The sequence below is a fragment of the Bidens hawaiensis genome, unplaced genomic scaffold (assembly GCF_021521415.1).
Source record: "Bidens hawaiensis isolate Kalapana, Puna unplaced genomic scaffold, B.hawaiensis_p1.1 tig00012684_1, whole genome shotgun sequence".
NCBI lineage: Eukaryota > Viridiplantae > Streptophyta > Magnoliopsida > Asterales > Asteraceae > Bidens > Bidens hawaiensis.
Window position 1 is genome coordinate 62,656 of NW_027492049.1, and position 25,478 is coordinate 88,133.

Here is a 25,478-nt window from a genome sequence, read left to right on the forward strand (position 1 = left end):
TGTATGCAAAAAAATGGAGTTAGGATAAAAAAAAACGAAGCAGACCCGTTAACAGAAGAACGCAGCAAAAAAAGGGTTTTTTTTAATACCCGAAAATAGGGTATTCAAATACCTGGAAAACGGGTTTTTCAATACCCGGAAATAGGGTATTGAATACCCGGTCCAATACCCAACCCGAACCCGGTACATAGGATATGGTTTTTCAAGCCAATACCCCGACCCGAACTCTACCAGGGTATTGCTTAACACCCAATTCCAATACCGGATCATACCCGAACCTTGTTCCACCCGAACCTGGGTTTTTCTAATACCTGATTTGCGCACCTCTACTTGAGAGGCCCAAACTACTACATGAAAACTGTTACAAGCCCAAAACACTTCATTAAACTTCAAGCCCACGAACACTTTCGAGCTTCAAGCCCAAACTCTCACATGATCAGCCCTCGCATAATATGCAAATAAACATCAAAATTATTTAAGCAATAATTAGATAAAACAGCTTAATATAACAGAAGATAGTTGTTTATTGAATTGATGAGAACTCTAAGCATGTATTTCAACAAATTGTGGCCTGGGTCGACAAAGCAACAAAAAGTGTTGCCACGTCTTGCCATGTAGCTATGTATTAATTAACCAACAAACCCATAAATCATATATAGTGGAGGAGTTTTAATTAACCAATTAAGTTTATGTTCATTTTGATTTATATAAATATATGAATGGATGATTCTCATTGGTTGCGCTTGATTATGGTCCCACCACCTTGAACCTCTTTGCTCGTTAGTGCACTACCGCCCCAAGGAGGTGAACAAGGGTTTGGCGCTCAACAAGCTTTGGTTGTAATGGTTTAATTGGCACCAAATGTTGAGGTGGAGTGGGGCTAACACCCGTAACACTTGGTTTAAGAGTGTACAATATTGAAGAGGCAATGAAGTGAATCTGAAACCAGCAAATAACAAAAATAATAATGAATACGAGCTTCAACCACACAACATAGAAAGGAAAAGTGTTTTTCGAAATCTTAAGCGATTCTTGTACGTTCAATGACACAATAAGCATTACGTAACCGAGAAACACATTTAAACATTTGATCAGATTTATGGATCATAGTAGAACAACTCGACTACCCAACAAATACTAGTTATTTAAACGTGAAGTGACGTATTAATTTGTGTTACAATTAATAGTTATATTTATAATTAATTATATAAACTGTTATTTAATTAAATGAATTAATTAATTAAAAAATGGTTTGAAGACAGAAATATATATATATACCACCACCTATAATAAAATTTGGTTTTAGCTTATATAATAGTTATATTCTCTACAAAACCTATGCTAGCATTAATTATATCACTTAATTAGCAATTTATTTTTACAATCACAATCGGGTAATAAGCTTTTGAGTTTAGAGATGAAGATATAGATGAATATTCCAATGAAAGTTAAAAAAAAAACAAAAAAACAAAATTTTAAAGTCCAAATCCATAGACGGAGATATATAATACAACATACAAATGGTACACCATGTTAAGATCTAGCTAATGTGGGTATATTCCCACCATCTAAAGTTTTATAAGGGGGCAAACCCTTGAAAACATCACGTGTTGAATTGAAGGTCCAAAATTAGGATTGCAACATATATGACCACTTATACAACAATTTCACTAACTTTTACATAAATTTATACATTCAATGTTACAATCCCTCAAACATTACAATCTTCAAAATTCAATATTTACAATTGAGCAACATAACTTAGAGATGAACCTAAAATGAACAAAATAACCTATAGCCTACAACGCATTATACACACACCAAGATTAACCATCAAATAAACGAAAATACACAAGATTTAACCCAAAAAAACGTTACGTCGAGAAACTCGATTATATATATGTGTGTGTATATATACCAATCGAACCAAACACGATGCACAAAGCCTTAAAATCAAGACGCGAAAGCCGCCGGAAATATAGTGATGTGTTTCAACGGGTGAGATATCAACCCCTCCCGCATGCTCCACAAACCCAGCCGGTGAAAACGAGCGACCGTGACACACACACACGATGCTAACCTCGTTTTTCGTGTATCGATACAAGAACCCGCTAACTGGCTTCCCATTTGGTCCGTTTCCGGTCGTTGAAACGCATGGCATTCGGGCCAGTAACGAGGCTTGTTGTTGGCTACTCGGTTCGGGTTTAATAGGCGGGTTTAATACACTTGACTCATGTGGGTTCGATCGGTCAGGTGGTTCGACACTTGCTTTTGAAGTAGTTGCCGGTTGTTGGTCCAGCTGAGAGTTGTTGCTTGAATTGCTTCGGCTTTCATCAGTAGCACCACCTAAAACCACGGCAAAAAAAGGTTTATAAATTGACGCCGTCAACACCACGTGCAATTAGCTAAGAAACAATAACATAAAACTTAAAAACCTTCTAGAAGATTATTCTCGGATCATCATAAAATAAAAAAATAAATTAATTAATTAACGTACAACTATAATAATATTCATGTATAATATACACCAGCTGAATTTGATTTCACACCATTGAAGGGGTATACACCCGCCTTAACATCGAGCGGGGCGGGTCAACCCACAAGATATAGACAAGAGGCTTGAAATCAGGATGTCACGAAGACACAAAGCCAAAACCTATGCGCGTGGCGCATATCACATATGCTCACGCATCACATATGCTCACGCATATCACATCTGCGCGTGGCGCATATCACATATGCTCGCGCATATTACATATGCTTACGCATATCACATGCTCACGCATATCACATCTGCGCATGAAACATCTGCGCGTGAGAATAAAGAGAAGACCTTGCGCATCCCCGGGATAGGCGCATAAAGGACAATACAACAAATGAGACAATAGTCTAATCTAAATCAGGATAAGGACAACCATGATTGTACTCATCAGTCAACCTTCCAGAAGGTATCTTTTAAGGAATAAAGAATATGCTGATGTTGACAGCTGCCAATGAAGGGTGGACAACTCAGCAAAACCCATGTGCCACCACGTGATGGCACATGGGTCTGGTAAAATACCTTGGTCAGAGAATAATCAATGAAAAAGCACCAGGTGTCCTAAGTACACGTGGCGCGAAGCAATAGGAGGAGGCCAAAAAGGCCCTAATTGGGTCTGAGCCCAATCATTGGAAACCATAATACTAAAAATACCACACCACCTCCACAGTTGGGGTCAAGCAAGAAATATATTCTGAATCCTTTACTCATTTTCACATTCTTATCTTCTCCTGCAATATCTTATTCTCACACCGGAGGGTTACCCCAAAGAGGACCCCTCTGTCCCTTTCTGAGGGGTAAGCTCACGGTGCTGTTCGTTTTGTAGGTGGAAGAACTCGTATCTCGGAAAACCATCGGTGATATAGCACACTCATACCCGAGGAACGTAGATCGAATACACGTAAGTCGATCCACGCTTCTTCATTGGCGCCATCACCTGTTACAACGGCAACAAAACCACTATTTCATCAGTTTTCTCTCTGAAAATCTTCACCATGGTTTCCGGTGTTCGAAACAATGATCAAGTTCTGGAGGATAATGAGCTTGAGGATGTTAATGAGGGACATCAGGTTCTGAGGGCGCCGCGTGACACTGCGCGCACCACCAGTAACCATCCCTTCAACACAACACCTCATAGCCAGACTGAAACTCCCCCAGACGATCTCACGTTCCAAAATCTGACTGGTACAAAACAAAAAGGACCAATGGGTCCGGAAGTTGAAACCAATGACCCTAAAAAATGGCTCATAAACGAACAACAGCGTTTAATGGACAAATACAATGAGCTGGTAAAACACAAAAAGTTAGCCGACTTAACACAAAGGCTCGCATTTGATAAACAAACCATTCAGGGAACAACAAAAAGGTCATTCTGTTCACACCGAACACGCTGATATTAGTGATGAGGAAGAGGTGCACAGCATGAGGAAGATGCGAGATACTCGTGCAGGAGGTTCACAGCTTCGCGCACACATGAAATAGCACCTGGAGCCAAAGCTGATATGGATCTATACACACCATACAACCCACAAGCGAAAGAGCAAGTGGACGTAACCACACCATATAGGCCAGCCATCTTGGTAAAACATTCAAAATTCACTGAGCGCATTGCGAAGGCTCCCATTCAACACAAAACCAAGATGCCAAGTGGTTTAGGCAAGTACGATGGTACAACAGATCCAGATGATTTCTTACAAGGTTTTTACAACACTGGAAACCTAGAAAGCTGGACGATGCCAACATGGTGTCACATGTTTGCTCGCTGCCTCACGGGCGCAGTGCGTGTCTGGTTCGAAAGCTTGCCGACAGGATAAATCGATGGGTTCGAAGAGCTATTGGAAAAGTTCCAGGCTCACTTTGTACAGCAGCGCAGACACACGCGCGACCCCGATGACATCATGCACTGCGTGCGCAGGAATGATGAAACCATTGAGGACTACATAACTCGTTTCAATCAGGAATCTCTTGCAATTGGAGGCATCACTGAACAACTCTTGCGCGTTGCCTTTATACAAGGTGCGCGCAGTGATCAACTCCGCAGAGCTCTCGTGAGCAGAGAAGGCATGCCAACCACTTGGGCTAAGCTTATGGAAGCATCGCGAGTCTTCGCGCGAAATGAAAAACAAATTGCCCAAGACAGAGCAAGAGATAGAGGGCATCAAACAGAAGCACCACGCAACAATGAAAGGAGGGGCAAACAAAACTCCGTATGGTCCAGGTTGCAACAAACCACTTATTCTCCTGCAGAAAAGCAAGCGCAACAAAGTTCACCCCAGCCCCAATAAGACATTCTTAATCGCGGAGAGGGTGACAAGAAGGAAGGCGGCAGAGAGCCTAATAGACCTCTACCAAGAATATGGACTCCCCTCACCAAAACGCCTTCGCAAGTGTTAAGCACAGAGAATGTCCAGTTTAAAAGCCCCAGGCCATTACTCCATATGGGACCACCAAACAGTGGCAAATATTGTGAGTTTCACAAATCCACAGGGCACAACACCGATGCATGCCACCATTTGAAGGATGCGATCGAAAAAGATGTGAAATCAGGCAAGTTGGCTCACCTAGTAAAAAACCCAAGACCAGAGAACGAACAACCAGACGGAGCCTCAGCCAGTAAAAAATTCAAAAGAATCTGTGTAGCTGAAGGAGGAAGGCAAGGGCAAAGATCGAGGAAGAGAAGCGCGCAAATCCAAGGAGATTGGCTCGAGCAACAAGTAATCTTTCCAAGAATCAGAGGAGGCCCGTCTATCAGCAGTCCTCTAGTCATCACTGCACACATCGCCCATTATGAGGTGTCAAGAGTCCTGGTGGACACCGGTAGTGAGTCAGACATCATGTATGAGCAATGTTTCAGGAAGTTGGATCCAGAGGACCAAGCAAGGCTCGAAGTTGTGAGTGCACCAATCTCAGGTGTCTCAAACGAAATTATTCACCCCCTAGGTCAGATACAATTTGAACTAACTATGGGGGATGAGAAGCACAAGCGAGCTGAAATTGTCAACTTTCTGGTCTTGCCCACCACTTCATGCCATAGTATGATCTTGGGTAGAGGAACGATTGCCCAATTCAACGCCATACCGTCACCAGCGCATGGCGCGTTGGGGTTCCCAACACCAACAGGAGTAACATTTGTGTATCGAGATCATTTATGCGCAGTAACAAGTATACCTCGAGAAGAGAGAATGAAGCTTCCAGTGGCAAACAACGCGCCAGAGGAATGGATTCTCAACCCAAAATTCCCAGAACAAACAATCACAATCGGAGCTACGATATCAGATGACACAAGGGTGAGAATGAAAAGATTGCTCACAAGGTAGACGTCAGTCTTCGCGTGGCAACATTCTGATATGACAGGGGTTCCGCGAGACCTGGCGCAACACTCTCTCAACACATTCAAGTCTGTAGAGCCAATTGCTCAAAAGAAAAGAGTCATGGGAGACGAGAAGGCAAAGGCCATGAATGAGCAAGTAGAAGATCTACTGCGCGCGAATATCATTCGCCCAATACGATACCAAACATGGGTAGCCAATCCTGTGATGGTAAAGAAGAGCAATGGGTCATGGAGAATGTGCATTGATTTCAAAGACCTCAACAAAGCGTGTCCAAAAGATTGTTACCCCCTCCCAAACATTGACGCGAAGGTGGACTCTGTGGCGCCATTTAAGCTCAAATGTTTCCTGGATGCCTATAAGGGCTATCACCAAATTCAAATGGCACCGCAGGATGAAGACAAGACTGCTTTCAGAACTGACAAGGGTGTTTTCTGTTACACAAAAATGCCCTTTGGTTTGAAGAATGCAGGAGCCACTTACCAAAGATTCATGGATGCAATTTTCAACGAGCAGATTGGAAAAAACTTAGAAGTCTACGTGGATGATTTGGTGATTAAAAGCAGGGAGGAAAAACATATGCTCAAAGACATCGAAGAAACCCTTCGGCGCCTAAAGGAAGTAAACATGAAGCTCAACCCGAGCAAATGCACATTCGGCGTGGAAGAAGGGAAATTTCTTGGCGTAATGGTCACCAAGGATGGTTTCAAGGTGAACCCAGAGAAGGTGGAGGCTATCCTCAGCATGCCCTCACCATCCACCATGAAGGAAGTTCAAAAGTTGAATGGTAGATTGGTATCAATTAACAGATTCCTAGCAAACCATGCAAGCAAATCTACCCCATTCATTAACACATTGAGAAATTGCTTAAAGAAAAGCCAATTCAAGTGGACGCCTGAGGCCGAGCAAGCTTTCAGTGAGATAAAAGAATGTCTGATAAATCTGCCTGCGCTCACAGCTCCACTACCTGGTGAAACTTTAACGTTATACCTGTCAGCAGGAGAACGCGCCATTGGCGCAGTATTGTTGGTGGATCGCAAGGGAATCCAAACACCAATTTATTATGTAAGTCGGGTGCTGACAGATCCTGATACGCGCTACACCATCATAGAAAAGTTAGTTTTATCACTAACGCATGCGTCGCTCAAGCTTCACAGATATTTCAATGGTCATCCTATTGAAGTCCTGACTGGTTACAACATCCAGCAAGTCTTGCGGCGTCCCGCGCTCTCAGGAAGGCTGACAAAATGGGCGCTGGAATTAGGGGAGCACACGATCACCTATAAGCCTCGTCCAGCAATCAAGGGACAAGTCTTAGCGGATTTCATCGTAGAAATCCCTGAAGGAAAAGTCGAAGAGGCTCAGCGCGAAGTAGACCCTCCGCAAGCCAATAATGAAGAAAACGTTTGGAGATTATTCACTGATGGAGCTTCAAACAACGAAGGGTCCGGCGCAGGCCTCAAACTGGTGGATCCAGAAAATCATGAGTATACCTACGCAATCAGGTTGGATTTCAAGAGCACCAACAATGAAGCTGAGTATGAAGCCCTGCTGGCTGGTTTGCGCATCGCGCACAAGTTCGGAGTTAAAAAGCTAGAGGCTCATGTAGATTCATACCTGGTAGCAGCACAAGTCAATGGCCTTTATGATGCCAAGGAGAAGACCATGCCTCTGTATCTAGAGCAGGCAAAGAAACTCACCGAACAATTTGACTTTTTCAGAATCATACACATTCCACGCAGTGAAAATAAGTCCGCCGACGCGCTAAGTAAAATGGCATCAACCTGCTTCGATCATTTTGGCAAAGATGTCAGGGTGGAAGTAATGAGCAACCCGTCAGTGGGAGCGAAGTCTGTTCTTGTAATTCATACAACACCTTCATCATGGATAACTCCAATAATGGAATTCTTGAAGGAGGGAAAGGTACCAGACGATCGCGCACAGGCGAGGAAGATAAGACACAAGTCGCAGAACTACGAACTGCTCGATGGTACGTTATATCGACGCTCTTATCTTGGACCACTCATGAAATGCCTAGACGCTGAGGAAGCAAGCTATATGATCAGAGAGATACACGAAGAAATCTGTGGAATACATGCTGGCCCGCGCATGGTGGTCGCCAAGGCAATGAACGCAGGTTACTATTAGCCAGGCATGTACTTGGACGCGTTAAAAGAGATCCAAAAATGCAAAGCGTGTCAGAGCTATGCGCCAAATACCATGCGACCAAAGAACAACTTGATTCCGGTGACCTCTGCATGGCCTTTCCACAAGTGGGCAATCGATATTGTGGGTCCCTTGCCGCAAGCGCCAGGGCGAGTAAAGTTTTTGGTAGTGGCAGTAGATTATTTCACAAAATGGGTTGAAGCCAAGCCACTGGCAAAAATCACAGCCGAGGAAATGAAGCAATTTATTTGGAGCCACATCGTATGCCGTTTTGGCCTGCCCATGGAAATCGTGAGCGACAATGGCAAACAATTCACTGACAGGAAGATATCCAGTTGGCTCAAGGAATTGCGCATCAACCAGGTCTTCACTTCAGTATACCACCCTCAAGGGAATGGCCAAGTGGAACGCGCGAACCAGAGCTTACTGAATGGGCTGAAGAAAAGGTTGGAGGGAGAGTCCCATTCATGGGTCGAGGAGTTACCTAATGTCCTGTGGGCGCACAGGACATTAAGCAAAACCAGCAATGGCGAGTCCCCGTTCAGCCTAACCTATGGAACGGAGGCTATGATTCCAGCAGAAATTGGATGCCCATCCTATAGAGTGCTCATGATGAGTAAGACGGATAATGAGCAAGAAAGGATGTTGGATCTCAATTTACTTGAAGGGCGCAGAGAGGCGGCTATCATCAGTGAAGCCAAATACAAGAAAAAACTAGAAAAATATTACAATCAGCGCGTGAAAGAATGCCGCTTCAAGAAGAATGATTTTGTCCTTCGAAACAATGAAGCTAGTCGCGCAATACCCCCGAGAAAGATGTCTCCCAACTGGGAGGGACCTTATCAAGTCTCGGAAGAATTGGGAAAAGGCGCATACGCTTTAAAAGATTTAAATGGAAAGAAGATCCGCGCACATGGAACGCAGCACAACTTAGAAAATGTTTCATGTAAAAGTTGTCAAGTTTGTAATCAAGGCTTTTTAAGCCATTATGAATAATGATACGCGCTATTTTCTCTTAATATGCGTTTTATTACCTTTTGCATACATGTTTCACACTTCCCTTTATTAATTTTGAGCAATATGACAACATTGTATTGACATCAAACTAAAAATAAAACGAAGTAAAACATACATGCGCGAGCTTCAAGCTCAAACGTGTTAATGAGTTTTAACTCTAAAACGTCAGGGCCTTAGCTCAATAATATGAGCCTTAGCTCAAATTACTCATAGCATCCATCCTACGTATTGCGCAGCTGGACCATAAAAATACCTAAGCACAACTAAGGCAAAGCACATGCCAAAGCATAGTTGTTAAGGTCTCAGGTCGGGGCCGCGCATGGGATTATAATGGATATAAGCAGAGTAACACATACTGACACGTAAAGGCTAAAAACTCATTCATAATTCCCTATAATAAATGCACGATAACGTCGCACAAAAGAGGAACAATGAAATGCTAAGGCACGTGTCAGCATATTCAGAATATTGCAAAATAACTTGAAATATGACAACTGTTAAGGATTAAATAAAATAATTTCCTTACAGCCTTGTCTAAGTTTCAATGTGTAAGCATACCTTATATTCAACGAGCACAAACATGCAATATAAAAAGACGAATTGGGAATGCGCAAGATGCGAATAAGGGAAAAACAAAATTTCATTCCACAAACATAGAAGTTTACAAATTTACAAATGATGAGGTAAAAATTACAAATACAAAAAAAAAAAAAAACAAGAAGGGCTTTTCAAGTCTCTATATCAATATCAGCCTCTTCATCGTTCTCATCATTACTTCCTCCCTCAGCATCTGGCGCAGCCCGCTCCTCTTCATCTCCAAACTTACCATAATCAAGCTGTTCGTCTTGAATATAGTCGTCTTCTATTATGATAGTGCAGGAGTAGGTCCTCTGGCCACGCCAGAGCCGCTGGCAGAGGTAGCGTTGCCCGCGCCATCATCATTGCCACCAGTCCCTTCACATTCATCAAGTAATTTCTTTAAAGCGCTAAGATCGGGCTGGTCAGCAAGCGCGGCTATCTGCAAGTCACAAGGAACAGTATGAGTACAAAAGATTATGAAAATAAGTCAAGTAAACTCATTAAGGTTAAAATACCTGCTCAAGGATGGGAATTGGAGTATTCAGGTACTTCTCCCCCACTTCAGCCATGTCAGCGCAGACAACGTCGAGCTGATAAGGGTAGTCGGATGGATTTTTCTTTAGCATGCCATATTAATAACCATCCTTAAACCCTTCAGCTCGACCCACCAAGCGCGACGCCGCATTACAATCCATCACAAGGGTCTGAAACTCGTCTGAGTATTTCATCGCATAAGCGCAACGAGTCACACCCTGTGAAATTAGCCATTGACGGTCCTGCGCAAGGGAAGAAACAGACGTCTCAAGAGCAGGGACCTGAGAGTTTAACAACTCAACAGTTTCCTTGGCTTGTTTTAGCTCTTCTTTGTCAGACGCCGCTGCCGCCAAGGCTTCATTCTTTTCCGCTCGCGCAGCATCGAGCTCTTTCTTCAGGCGCGCAACCTCACTCTCCAATAAAGATTTGTCAGTATTAACCTGTGCAATAGTTTGGTCACGCGCCTCTGCTTCCAACTCCAGGCCACGCGCTCGACGCCCGTACTTGGCCGCGTCTGCCTCTGCCGCTTGCAGCTCAAGCCCCCGCTTCACAAAAGCAGCGTTGGCACTTGCCCGGTTCTCGCTAAGTTCTGCTTGGAGTTTCTCAGCCCTCTCTCGGGCATCAGAAAGATTCCAAGCAGAAATCTTAGTCTTTTGCTTGGCCTCCGCAAGGGCATCACGTACCTTTATATAATCATTGCGAAGCTCTTGGGAGGCAGCAAAGAACGCAGACCCAGCAAAAAGGTGGTCATTAAGCAAGTCCACGCGAGCGCGGTCCTCTTGAAACCTCCTTTCAGCTGGAGGAACAGAGTGAGCCCAAAAGTCTTCACATACGCCCATGGATTGGAATGAGCTCTCTTCAGTGATATTCCAGCTCGGGCGGTATATGTGATCGGCTCCCTACAAACACAAAGCAACGCAAAGAAAGGTTTTAGTTATCTAAACACTAATTTGGAAGTCTGCACAGCGGAGCAAAATAAACTTATACCTGCGGAGAACCGGCAGAAAGGTTAGCGTTAGCTGGTGAGCTCCTGCCCGCCCCATGAGAAAAACGCTGCGCCACGAAATCTCGTGGCGCTATAGGGCTTACGCGGCCACCATCAGAATCTTCAAAATTAACCTCCTCATCATCCTCTATAACAGGTCTCTTCTCCTGCGACTTGGAAAAATCAAAAATAGTCTCACGAGGAGGGCTGCGCGCAGGAGGAGGTGAGGGAGGTCTTGACGCTGTTAGATCAGCGAGTAAAATAGTCTCCTGCTCCTTAGTGATCCCAATGAGAGGAGATTCAGTACTTGTTGGAGCAGGAGCAGAACTAACGACGCCAGCGCTAGCAGTGCCACCAGCAGCTTGTGTGCCAGCTATAATTCCTATTAAAAAACCAACAAGGAGAAATGATTCATGACTTGAACTAAAGGAAAAAATCAGACAATCAAAGCGCAATAAATACCTTGGCGCACCGCAGTCCGCGAATTAAACATCGCCATGAAGTCCATTTTCCCCCTTTTCGAGGGTAAAACAGGGGACTTCAAAACAACCTTCGGCGTAGCCTCGGCACCTTGCTGCGCCTGAGGTTGAGCCACTAACGTTGCCGGCTCTACAAACATTTGAGTGAACAAAGCTTCATTAATGACTATCAGAATCACGCTCATAAAACCACAAAAAATAAACAAAGTATACCTGTTGGAGAAGACGAAACAACAGGCACAGCACCGCTTCCCTTGTCCGCCGCGCGCAGAGACGAGGTGGCGGCACCATACCTCGTGTGGACGGGAGGACTGCCCACACCTTGAGGCAAAGAAGACAAGGAAAACTTGGAAGTAAAACCCTTGGTTTTCTCAAGTCCCTCCGCCTGAGTAGGAGGAAGATTCTGGGCAACAGAGGCATCATCTTTTTTCTGTTTTTTACTGGCCCCTACGCCAGTTTTGCCTTTAGCCTTGCGCTTGAGTTTTTGCGCTTCAGCTTCTTCCTCCTCCACTTCCTCTTCCACAAGCTCCAACTCATAATTAGCGAGCGCATCTACAATACGCGCAACAGAAATGTTAAAACCAAATTTGATACTCTAAGGGCCTAAGCACAAATACAAAGGCTTACCAGGCGCATCGCTGTAAAAACAAAATTCTAAATCGACAGGGATGAACATATCATCGAAGCGATCAGGGAAAGCAACTTCCCCAGCGCTCAGCGCGACAGAGCCACCTTCCGTATGCTCGTCATAGGCGGCGTGGATGTATTTCTTGCTTTCTGCATAAAACAAGACGGGTGATATCAGCAAAACGAATTATACTCGCGCAAAATTAATGCAATGAACAAACAACCCACCTGAGCCATCAACATGGATGACATGCTCAGTCCCGCTGTCAATCCACCTCTTTCTCATGCCAACCCCCACCAACGCTTCCTCGCAAATTTTCCTGGCGGGGGATGGTTCAGCAGATAACTTCTTAACCCACCCGCCAGATGGGTTCTTAAGAACGTCATCATCCGCGGGCGCGGAAGTAATCGCGCGCATAGTCATGCGGATGGGAATCACACCAGCCTTGATATAAAAGAACTTTTCAGCCCAGTCATGAAGGCTTTTGAAGGAAACAGTGCAGCACTTAACCTTCTGACTGCGCGGTGTGAATGAGAACCAAGAATCTTGGATTTTCGGCTTATAAAAATATTGAAAGCGCCGAGGGGTGGGCTCCTCGCGCTGAGCTTTGCACATGAACTCAAAATGAGTCATGCGCACTAGTCCACAGGGATGAACCTGAGATATATGAATCCCGTAAAACTGGAGGAGCGCACCTATAAACCTCGTCATTGGAAGACGAAGATTACAGTGGGTGAAAAAATGAGAGTATAAAGAGATATAGCCGGCGGGAGGATCCGCCGCCGTTTGCCCGGTCGCCGGGAGCAGACAGCCATACTCAGGGAAAAAACCCTGAGAGGCGACGAGATTATCAAAGTCAGATTGTTTTAACTTGCAGGGAATCTCATCCCATCTCTTCACCGCCTTGTTCTTCCCTCCCTCCTCCGACGAGGCCTCGGCAACCCGTTTACCCTTGCCGGTCTTCTTCAAAGTAGACATAACCACTGATTTTACACGGCCTTTACTAGGGGAAATTGTGGTGTCTGGGTTATCAGACATACAATTGCGAATTGAACAATATGGTTACTTTAAGCACGGAAATCTGGAAGCAAAGATAAAGGCTCTTAATCGGAATGTAAATTGAAGAAGTAAAAGCTCTGAAAATGACAATGGAGATGAAGAAAAAACCGTTCAAAAGGTTTGGTTTTATAGGCCCAGGGGAGAGAAAGATAAACAAGTAATGATCAGATCTACGCTCACGCGCCCCCACGCGCAGGCGTATGCCAACATAAGCGCGACACGTGTTCCTGACACTGTATGAGGAGACGTGAAAGGCAACTGTAGCACCTCGAGCACGCGAAAGGTCTGACACATAACGTCTCCATCTCTGATGCATGTCAGCATCAACCAACCACGTGCATTGACGATTCGTTTTAACCAAAGGGATAGAATTTCGCACAACGCACATATGAGAAATGAAAAAGAAAAGACAAACCCTGTTAAAAGAGCAAACTAAGTCTAATATCTATCTTACCTCGCTCGCGCAAGACAAGACACACATTAGACTGGGGGGCTTGAAGGGGTATGCACCAGCCTTAACATCGAGCGGGGCGGGTCAACCCACAAGATATAGACAAGAGGCTTGAAATCAGGATTTCACGAAGACACAAAGCCAAAACCTATGCGCGTGGCGCATATCACATATGCTCACGCATCACATATGCTCACGCATATCACATATGCTCACGCATCACATATGCTCACACATATCACATCTGCGCGTGGCGCATATCACATATGCTCACGCATATTACATATGCTTACGCATATCACATGCTCACGCATATCACATCTGCGCATGAAACATCTGCGCGTGAGAATAAAGAGAAGACCTTGCGCATCCCCGGGATAGGCGCATAAAGGACAACACAACAAATGAGACAATAGTCTAATCCAAATCAGGATAAGGACAACCATGATTGTACTCATCAGACAACCTTCTAGAAGGTATCTTTTAAGGAATAAAGAATGTGCTGATGTTGACAGCTGCCAATGAAGGGTGGACAACTCAGCAAAACCCATGTGCCACCACGTGATGGCACATGGGTCAGGTAAAATACCTTGGTCAGAGAATAATCAATGAAAAAGCACCAGGTGTCCTAAGTACACGTGGCGCGAAGCAATAGGAGGAGGCCAAAAAGGCCCTAATTGGGTCTGAGCCCAATCATTGGAAACCCTAATACTATAAATACCACACCACCTCCACAGTTGGGGTCAAGCAATAAATATATTCTGAATCCTTTACTCATTTTCACATTCTTATCTTCTCATACAATATCTTATTCTCACACCGGAGGGTTACCCCAAAGAGGACCCCTCTGTCCCTTTCTGAGGGGTAAGCTCACGGTGCTGTTCGTTTTGTAGGTGGAAGAACTCGTATCTCGGAAAACCATCGGTGATATAGCACACTCATACCCGAGGAACGTAAATTTGAATACACGTAAGTCGATCCACGCTTCTTCAACCATCAACAAAACCATCAAACAACGATGTTCCACGTAACACTTAGACGATCATTTAGATCAAGAAGTTTAACTTTAAAATTACTAGTTTGAACAACCTAGTATATTTTGGAAAACCATTACGATCACAGAAATCGAACTTTGAAAATTGTTGGTCATAACGTTGTCGAATATCTAGATTATTTAAATTTTTATGATGAAAATGGTTGGCAATTCGTATTTTAATAGGTTAGAAAACCACGCGCTTAATAAAAGGATCAAATATGAATACGACTCGTAGTAAAAACACACCAGTAAGGGAAAAGTACGGTATATGACTTTTTTTATATTTTTAAATAATTAAAATATTTTTTAAGGTATTATCGTGCCTTAAAGCGATAGCCAATTGCTAGCAGTACCAACTACCCGTGTGTGATTTGATTGTGTATAGCTAATGCTTTATAGTTTAATATTCAACTAATACCTTGTGGAGAGGAACATTGGCCATCTGAATATGCTGACGTGGCACAACCGTTGGATTTCACTTTACAATAACACCTTCCACCACCACCATCTTTCACGTTCCCTTGATACGGCCTGAAACTTCCGCATGCCGTTGGTCGGAAAACACAATTATTATCATCGTCATTCAGTGCCGTTGAAACTAAACCAACTTTTTCCGGCATGTTTCCGATCTTCACTTTTTTACGTACCGGCTAGTCATTTTGCTGCACAACTTGCGCCTCTAACCATTCTTTATTCTCCACAAACGGACCGCTATCCGAACCGCACGAACCCGAATATTCGACCGATAATTCCTTCAGCTTCTCCTCCCTCTTCCGCCTCCTGTTCAATTGCGTATTCAAATTTTCTGGCGAATTTTGGTTCGATTTCGTCGGTTTTCCGAATATTCCACCAATAGACAACTCCAACGTTAGCTCATTATCCTCCTCCACCATTGAATCAAAATCTTAAAAAGGGTTTTTTAATTTTGTGTTGAAAATTGAAATGAAAATAAAATGAATTAACTAGCTAGGGTTTTTTTCTGAATTTAAAATGGTGATGGGAAAACATGGAGGGAAAAGAAAATGACACGTAAGATTGGTTAACGTTGTGACGCGTTAATGTCGGAACATGGCGTACGAAGATGTTACACGATGACACGTGGCGTAGAATTAGGGCAACGAGATTTGAGGATGAGTGCATGCCGGACACGTGGCGGTTTGTGTTTTGGTGGGTGTGTATGTTTAATGGAATCTCCGTCTAGGTTAAGGATAATACGTGAGGTGTGTGATCGCATGTCGTGTTTGACACGTGTCTGAGAGTCTGAAAATGTGCACGATTTTTAAATTACGTATGGGTTGCGTTACAGGTGTTTGATATTACGCATCGATGTAGCTTTGTGGAATTTATCCTACACGTGGTGCGACGTATGGTGATGCATGCTATGAATAATGTTCAGGCGATGTTCGTTTCTGTTAGCGGTTGTTGGTTGGTTGGTTGAGTCTAGTATGTTCGTACGATTTATTTGGACCGGGAGTATGTCTAAATGAGTTGTATTAATTAGGGATGGAAAAAAAAGTTCCGAGCCCGATGGGTATATATGAAATTCAAAACAAATAGGATGGGTATATCCAAAATCTGATGGGTATAGGCCGGGTGTGAGATTAGATAATACCCGCCCGATTATCCAAAAACACATACTTGTTTACCTGAATCATATACTCGAATCTTATACTCAAAAATTTATTTGTATTTTGTAGGTTGTGAAGTGTATATATAAAAAAACTATATAAAAATTAATATTTTAATTCGTAATAATTGTATGAATAAAAGATATAAAATAATACAATGATAAAAAAAGGTACTTGAAAGTCTCAACTGGTATACCGATACCTGCAAGTATGCCCGATACCTGACAGATAATGGACCGGATATGGAACACGGTTTTACAAACAGATTTAGACATGAGATTACTAATACCTAGCCCGAACCCAATCCGTTGTCATCCCTAGTATTAATTAATAGGTTGACAGGTTAAAATGATTGAAATTTAGAAAATTTGAACAAACTGAAAGTAGAAATACGGAAAGTATTTCACATTTTCACACAATTACAAGTAATTTGTGTTAAGATAATTTGCAACTTTTTGAAAGTCATGCATAAGATATATATATTTCGGTTAACTGGAATCAATCAGCAATCATATAAGAATGCAGAATTATACAAATTAAAGCAATATCATTTTCTCAACATGTCATTCAATTATACCATCCATCTAGGTTGTCAAGTATACAAATTTTCATTTTTATAATTTACCTTTCATAAATGTTTAAATGAAAAATATATTGTTAATGGGAATTGAACTCAATACCTTATTTTTAAAATGTTTGTGGCTTACCAACTCAACTAGAATAAATTGATGATAGCCTTCTTTTTTCTTAATTGGTATAAATTCACAACCTTCCATTTTGATTTCTTATAAAATCTAACTAATATATTAAACCAAAACCATACCTTGATTTTAAAATGTTTGTGGCTTACCAACTCAACTAGAATAAATTGATAATAGCCTTTTTTTTCTTAATTAGTATATATTCACAACCTTCCATTTTGATTTCTTATAAAATCTAACTAATATATTAAACCAAAACCATACATTGATTTTAAAATGTTTGTGGCTTACCAACTCAACTAGAATAAATTGATAATAGCCTTTTTTTTTCTTAATTAGTATATATTCACAACCTTCCATTTTGATTTCTTATAAAATCTAACTAATATATTAAACCAAAACCATTTTATCCACATGACCCTCCACATAGGTTGCCAAGTGTACAAGTTTTCATTTGTACAATTTAGCCTTCATAAATGTTAAAATGAAAAATATGTTGTTAGTGGGAATTGAACTCAATACCTTGAATTTAAAATGTTTGTGGCTTACCAACTCAACTAAAATGAATTGATAGTAGCCTTCTTTTTTCTTAATTGGTATAGATTCACAACCTTTCATTTTGATTTCTTATAAAATACAAATTATTTTTACTAATCTATGAGTTTTATGAAATATTTATATCTGATAAATCTATAAGATATGTTTTTATATATATTATTAACTTTTTTGTTTTATTCTTTTAACCACTCGTGTATCACACGGGCTCTATCCTAGTTATAAAATAGAGAAAATTACTGTTTGCGTCCCTGTAGTTTTAGGACGGAGACACAATAAGTCCTCGAAAAAATTTTGAATTGGTTGAGTTCCCGTGGTTTCAGAAACGAACCATTTGAGTCCCTGTGGTTTTAGAAACGGACACTTTGAGTCCCTGTGGTTTCAGTAAAATGAAAGTTTTACCCTGAAAGTTAAGTAATGGCAGGGACTCAAATGGTTCGTCTCTGAAACCACAGAGACTCAACTAGTTCAAAATTTTTTTCGGAAACTCATTGTGTCTCCGTATTAAAACCACATGAACTCAAACGGTAATTTTCTCTATAAAATATGCAAATGAGAAAAAACAAAATGTTAAAAGATAATTATATAAGATGTATAAGATAATTAGAGAAAAAGTTAAAACACTTAAAAAACAGAATATTCCAAATGATATTCATTTTATGTGCAAATGTAATTTTTACATCAAAGATTGAAGGAAATTAAGAAAAGTGCTCAATAGGTTTATTTTATTTTTAACAATTAGAAGGAATGAGGGTTCGTTAACTATTTTAAAAATGGGCTAAATATAACGAAATCTATACACGAAAATATTGTTATATTAAAATGCTCAAACTTTATAAATTAATATGATATGCTTCACTTCAAAACCACTGATTTTATTGTCTCGTAGATCAAGGCGTGACCCATCTGTAATTCATCGGTAATAATTATTTGTCGGAAAATAAGGCATGAGTAATGAGATTAATTTTTGTTGGAAATTACTAAGGGGCTGCTTGTTTAGGTTTTGAATGAGCTCATTAGGAGGACATGTCTGATTCAGTCAGATTAAAGAGTGGGTGTTTGGTTCGCTAAAGTCGCACATCTGAATGGCTCCATTTGCCACTTAATCGTTTAGATGAGAATTAAAGCTGAATGGTTCAGAGGACAGGTTTACCCTGTATTTGCCTAACCTTCCACCACCACCACCACCATGTTCAGAGAGAGAACGTTGGGTGAACCATATCATAACATTGCCGAAGTCTCTTCAACCCCCTCCACCATCGTCTTTAGGAATTAATCTTTGTTCAGGATATGTCATGTGAGTTTTAGTCGGTTTTTGAGAATCGCTAATCGATTTCATCAATTTAAGTTTTTTTGTGTTCTTGCAGATGATGTTTGTTGTGTGTCAAATCAAGGGCGGTTGCTCTTCTCTTTATAAATAAAAGCTTGATTTTGACTTTACTTGGTCAAAATATCTCTTCGTGGCCTATGATTTTTAATGTCAACAACCTTCGGTTTGCTGTTGATATGAATATGAATAATTGAGTAAATAGTTGGGTCATAGTCAGTTATGGTCAAATGTACAAAAGAAGCGTGTAGTGACCAACTGACTTCATATAATAAACCCGAAGGCAATAGTGTGTAGCGGTAATTCACATTCAGTTCTATCGAATATCAATAATTTTATTAGCTCATCATCTTCGTTATGTCATTCTTTAAATCCCATTTTAAATATATTGAATTTTCAAACTTATTATCTGTATAATTAAATTTGTCTTTAGATAATTAGATAATTTTGTTAGCTTAACTATCAAGATTATTGATTTATTAATTAGTGATTAGATTTTTTTGATTTATTGATTAGATTTATTCTCTTTGTCTAAATGCTTGATTTAGCCTACTTTAGATTGTAATTTGATAAGTATTAATGTTACTTAGCTTGAAATTTAAATGATATTGAAGAAACACTAACCGGACCCCGGGCAGATTACGAGTAACCTGGGGGTTAGATAGATGTTTCCCACGAGGGGTTAGACCCAGAGAAGATGGTTCTTCTGATAACCTGCAAAACAAACACCGTGAGCTTGTCACTGAGAAGGGGGGGGGGGGTTCCTCCTTGTGACCAACCTCCGGCGTGAGAATCAGACTAGATTGCTCTTTAAATATAAATGTATATTAAGAGATTGCTAGAGCAGATATCAGGTATAATATGATGATATAAGATAAGATATGATGGTCATACCATTTGTGGTATTTATAGCCGAAGGTAGGTTTCCAAGGAGGTGTGGCCGGCTGCAACAGTGTTCCTGTTCCACCAACAGTGGCCTACGCACGTGCCCTGCTGGTAGTTGGTGGGTAGGCAGCGGCTGATAGTGACCAGGCCTGCTGTGTACTATTCCTTTTCCGCCAACTGCCGGCTATGCACGTGGTATGGCAGTAGTTGGTGAGTAGGCAGCGGCTAATAGTGACATACAGTACAGGAGCATGCTGCTCGCCATACTGTTGTCAATAAGCTGTCGTATCTTTGGTCAGATCTTTTTCCCATACCTCGTCAGGTACAGTACAGAAGATCTTCCCGTATCGTACGGACTGGCTTATTTGGGCGGGAGTATTCCCCCTCCCGCCCTTGTGCGGGATTGTTCCCGGCTTTGCTCATTGCTTCAGGTGACACTGAATGATCGAGAGCTAAGTGCCTTGTGCGTGTAGCCTTGCTGCGCGGGTGGCCTTCCCTGATGGCTTGTATCCGAGGCTGCGGGGACAGGCGGAGTCCTTCACCATTGGGAGGCATTTCCTGCGGGAACAGCTTGCGTACTGCGCGTAAGGACGTCACGTCTCTGAGCATGGTTGGTCCTGCGGATCCAGCTGGTTTCTGCGCAGACGTCCCTGTTCAAGGTGAGTCTTGCGGGTCCAACTGGGCTCTGCTGGGACCTACCTCTTCAAGTCCCCCCAGTCCAATGTTATTCTCATGCGTGTTTAATAAAGTGAGGTGAACTTTTGGACTTAAGCAAAGGGTTTTGAAAAGGGTTTTTTAAGGTTTTCCATGGGGATTCTTCCCGCGGAAGTCCTTGTCACTTGCAGAAATTCCCGAGTTTCCTGCTTGGTCTTTGGGTATGATGCGGGTAGGTCTGTAACCTCCTCGCAAGTCAGGAGCGTTGAGTCCCACTTGTGTGGATTCTCCATGAGGTTTTGGTAGTTTTGAACATAGTGATCAATTATGTTAAAACCACCAATTCCATCCTGGAGCTTCAAACAACGTAGTTCTCGACGTTCCCGCTATGCGGGGATGTTATTTCCGTTTCCGCAAGCATTGCCCAGAAGATCCTTCTTGGTTTCAATTCCCAGCGGAGCGCTAGGTATGTGAAGGGTTTTGCCTTGACACTGTACCAGCGCTCGTCTTACGGTTACTTTACTTCCAAGGTATTCCTGGCGTCAATTCCCTGCGGGTGCTAGGTATGTGAAGGGTTTTGCCTTTACACTGTACCCGCACCCGTCTTATAGTTACTTGGTTGCCGAGGTATACTTGGCTTCAATTCCCTGCGGGTGCTAGGTATGTGAAGGGTTTTGCCTTAACACTGTACCTGCATCCGTCTTACGGTTACTTGTTTGCCAAGGTTTACTTGGCTTCAATTCCCTGCGGGTGCTAGGTATGTGAAGGGTTTTGCCTTAACACAGTACCCGCATCCGTCTTATGGTTACTTGTTTGCCAAGGTTTACTTGGCTTCAATTCCCTGCGGGTGCTAGGTATGTGAAGGGTTTTGCCTTAACACTGTACCCGCATCCGTCTTACGGTTACTTGTTTGCCAAGGTTTACTTGGCTTCAATTCCCTGCGGGTGCTAGGTATGTGAAGGGTTTTGCCTTAACACTGTACCCGCATCCGTCTTACGGTTACTTGTTTGCCAAGGTAAGGGGTATTTTCCCGCTTACTTTTGAATCTTTTTGAATTTTGAATTTTGAAATTCGAAGAGTTGGTGGAAAGATAAGAACAGTCCAAACCTCTGAAACGTCGTGCGACGGTTTCTTCTGACTGTGTCAGGACGTGCAGGAAGTTATGGTGACGTGACAGTACATGGTCATTCCAGACGCTTTTTCAGACGCGTGGGCGCGATTTTTCGGGCGCGTGGCCGCGAAATTAATGGTATGCGTCCTGTCAACAGCTGTTGCCAGCTTGCTTTTTGCCACGTGTCATAGTTTCATTGCACCTTCGTTTTCTCTCTCTTCCGCATTAATTTCATCGCATTAATTGCGATTAGTATATAAAGGGGGAGAGGGTTCTTTGTAATCCACACTTTCACTCTTCTCTTCATCTTCTTTGCGATTTCCGGCGAATACTCACCTTTTCAGGCAAGCATTCTCCCGAAATCGTTTTCTTCTTCTTTTACAAGATGTCTCGTGATCTCGAATCTACAGCTGACGACAAGAGTACTGCTGGCGAGTGCCAGTGTGCTCTGCCTGGCGATCTGTATCGGTATGTCGTCAGGAAGTTCATGTTCGAGTCTCTCGAGCCTGAGTTTCCTGAACCCCACCAGACGGTGTACGATGCCCCCAGAGGCAAGATCGGGGTTTATGCTGCATTCTTTGTTTATGGGAATCTTAGGTTCCCATTGACAAAGTTTGTTTACCGTGTCCTTGAGAGGCATGGTGTTCATTTGACCGAGTTGCACCCCGTGGCGATCGCCAAGATTCGCCACTTCGAGTGGGTGTGCCGGATTTTGGGCATTGAGCTCTATGTTGACCGCCTGATGACCTTCTACACTTGGAGGTGCATCCAGGGGTGGTACACATTGATAACCCGGATCAAGGGTTTGAAGATTTGCGCAACCGAGCGCAGTCTTCGCGCGTGGAAGAGGGTATTCTTCTACATATCCGCTCGCGCCATCCCCCTTGCCATGAAGTTCAAAAATGGGCAAGCACTTCCCAGCCTTCACGCCTCCAACTACGAGGAGGCGGAATGGTTCTCGAAGATATCCCGAGTCCAATCTCCGGTTTACCGGTTTGCGGAGTCCGGGATGGTGATGTTGGGGATGAGCCGGGTGTGGAAGGCGGCGGATGCGCAAAAAATCCCAATCGTCCTCGAATACGGTTCGAACTCTGTTCCTTACGGTATGCTTTGTTTCCTTTTGTTGATTTTGAATTTCTTCTAACTTCTTTCCTGTTTATTTCAGAGGGGAACGACCTGCAGTCGCTCCTGAACCCGCGGGAGGCTGACGGTCCCGCTCGGATGGGTACTCGCGCTCTAGACGAGAACGAGTTGCCTATCCTTGAACAAACGGCGGATCGGTTCGTGGAGGTCTATCCGCTAGGCCATGAGATCCTTAGCGCCCGTCGGCCAGGTAAGGCGCTATTCGACCCTCGACCCCTCAATGTTGAAACCTCTGCTGGAATTCCTTTAATCGTATGCTCTGATGAGGAATCCGCAGATGGTCCTCCGTTGGTGCGGAAGAAGAAGGCTGCCGGCGGGAAGGGGAAGGAGAAGGCCTCCACTGCCGATCCAGCGCCTCGGTCTGATTCGGAGACCGAGAGCGAAGAGGTGGCGGGGAATCCCGGTGGTGATAAGACCACCGCTCCGGAGGTTGCGACTGTCACCTCCGGAGAGCCAAAGAAGACGACGGTGACCGGCGCAAAGAGGCCGGCTCCATCGGGTTCGTCCCCGCCTCTCCGTACATTTAGGCTCAAGAAAACCCGTAAGTACAAACTTCCTTTATCTTTTAACTTCATAGCTTAGTATCATTTAACACTTGTCTTCTTTGTGCAGGCGTGGATGTTGACGCATTCCAGGGTGGAGCGCAGAGGAGTACCTCTCCGCCAATGACGGTAGGCTTGGTCAGCCTACCTGAGGCGTCGACCCAGGCGCCTGCGCCTGCTTCCGCTGGTTCAGTTGCTCACTCCTTTGAGCCGACTGTTCCAGCTGTGATGACGTCACCGCCGGCAGTGAGTGCTATTTTTACAGCATCTTTCACCGAGCCGGCGGTTACTATTGCTGCGGATTCCGCGGCGGCGACCGCGGCGGCTGCTACCATGCCCCCGCCATCGGCAACGACGGCCGGTCCATCAGGTACGCATGGGGCTTCTCGCCAATCTTTGCCACCTTCCCATCTGCCTGACCTCTTGGATGGATTTCCCCTGGGTTCAGGTGATGGGTTCGGCGGCTATCGGCCTGTTATTGACCCTACAGGTGCGTAGGGTTCTTTTTGGCCCATTTTATATATATATATTTTTATCATCTTTTCCTAACTGCTTTGTTTTTTGCAGTGTCGGATTCCAATGAAGTGTATGTTCCACGATGGAACATTCGCCGAGGAACAACCCTTCGCACCCCTGTGGAGTGCGTGGAATGGGCTCGTCACGCTGCTCCCAGTGGTGCGTTGGGGGAAGCCATGGCTAGCTACCAGAAGGGTAGGCTAAGCAATGAGCTTCGGGTTCTCCTGGCCCGGATGCAGCCGCGCGTCGAGCTGCTTTGTCGTGAAAACGACAAGTTAAAAGCAGCTCGCGTTAAGGAAGTAGCTCAGGCGCGGGCTGTCCGGGAGGAGAACCAAAAACTTGCCGCAGTGGCTGCGGAGAAGGAGAAGGCCTTCAAGGCCCTCGAGGTTGAAGTTCAGGCTCGACTTGAGGCCCGTTCCAAGGCTGCCCAAGCTGTTAATGAACAGATTCGGCTGGCTAAAAAAACTGCAAGCAACGCAACCGAGAGGGCCACCAAGGCTGAAGCTGTTGCTGAGCCTCTACGCGTGGAGAATGAAGAACTTAAAGCCAAATTAGAGGCTCTCCGGCAGGCTCATGATGCCTTGGCGATGGAAGACGCCAAAAAGCTCCAAGAAATCTTGGACCAGAGGGGGGTGCTTGACCATGCTGAGCGTAAGCTAAAGGGTGTCGAAGAGGCTGCGGCTAAAGAAGTGTTGCTTGCCAACCTTAACAGGAGTGAAGCCGATCGCGTCCGTAACGAAGCTCAAGCTGCCCTCCAAGAAGCTCTGGTTGCCAAGGAATGGCTTCTTCGAGAAGCGTTGTCTCAGGTAAGCTTTTCTTGTCTTTACGCTTTTCTTTGTAAATAGAAAAGGTTTTGACACTTGTATATTTTCTTTTGTAGGTTGTGCATCGAGTCTTTGCTGAGACGTCGTATGACGATGCTATGAGCGCAGCCCTCAACGCTTCTCACGAGGATGGGGAAAGGGTCGGCTTCCTGCTTGGTCTAGGGTTCGTTGAGAAAGGCGTCCCGCCTTCCAACTTCCCTTTGTATAATGTGGATACTGAAGCTATTTACGACCAAGCAGTGAACCAGTATGCTGCCTTCCCGCATCCGGTGGTGGAGAAGGTGAACGAAGTCGCTGCTGCTGATGATGGGCTAGCTATCCTCAAAGCTTTCCTTGAACTGCCACGCTCTACTGATGGGGCTGGTCCAAGTGGAAGTGGCCCTGAAGCCTGATCCTGAAGATCCCTTCCCACTGCTAGGATAGATTTAGCTTGTATAGATTTATTTTCTTGTAGGCGGGTAGTTACCCGGCCATTTTTGTAATGAATCATTGTGAAATGTAAATCTTTGTGCCGGTAAGACCGCTATCTTCTTTGGGTTCCTTGCTTTATAAACATTATATGACTTGCATACTTTAGTTTAAATTAGCAATTTTCCAAGTGTTTAGAATAAGTTAACCTTTGAACGTGGTAGATAATAGGTGTGAAGTTTTGCTTCCTCTTTCGTGATTGTGCGGGTAGGACCGTCACTTGCACTTAGTAGGATGGCTAAACTTTACCCATATCTGACCTGCGTGTAGGTTTTCCTCATCTTTTTATGAAATTTCTAAGTGTTTAGGATAAGTTAACCTT

The 25,478-nt window shown here is 43.6% G+C and overlaps 1 pseudogene across 1 annotated transcript; it reads right to left on the minus strand.

Annotated features, from left to right (window-relative positions):
- Positions 1–1,953: 1,953 nt before the first annotated feature.
- Positions 1,954–15,695, minus strand: LOC143541869 (uncharacterized; annotated as a pseudogene). Its single transcript, XR_013136821.1, has 2 exons — positions 15,221–15,695; positions 1,954–2,346 (listed from the first exon to the last, which is right to left on the minus strand). The product of XR_013136821.1 is annotated as an uncharacterized LOC143541869 (transcript).
- Positions 15,696–25,478: the final 9,783 nt, after the last annotated feature.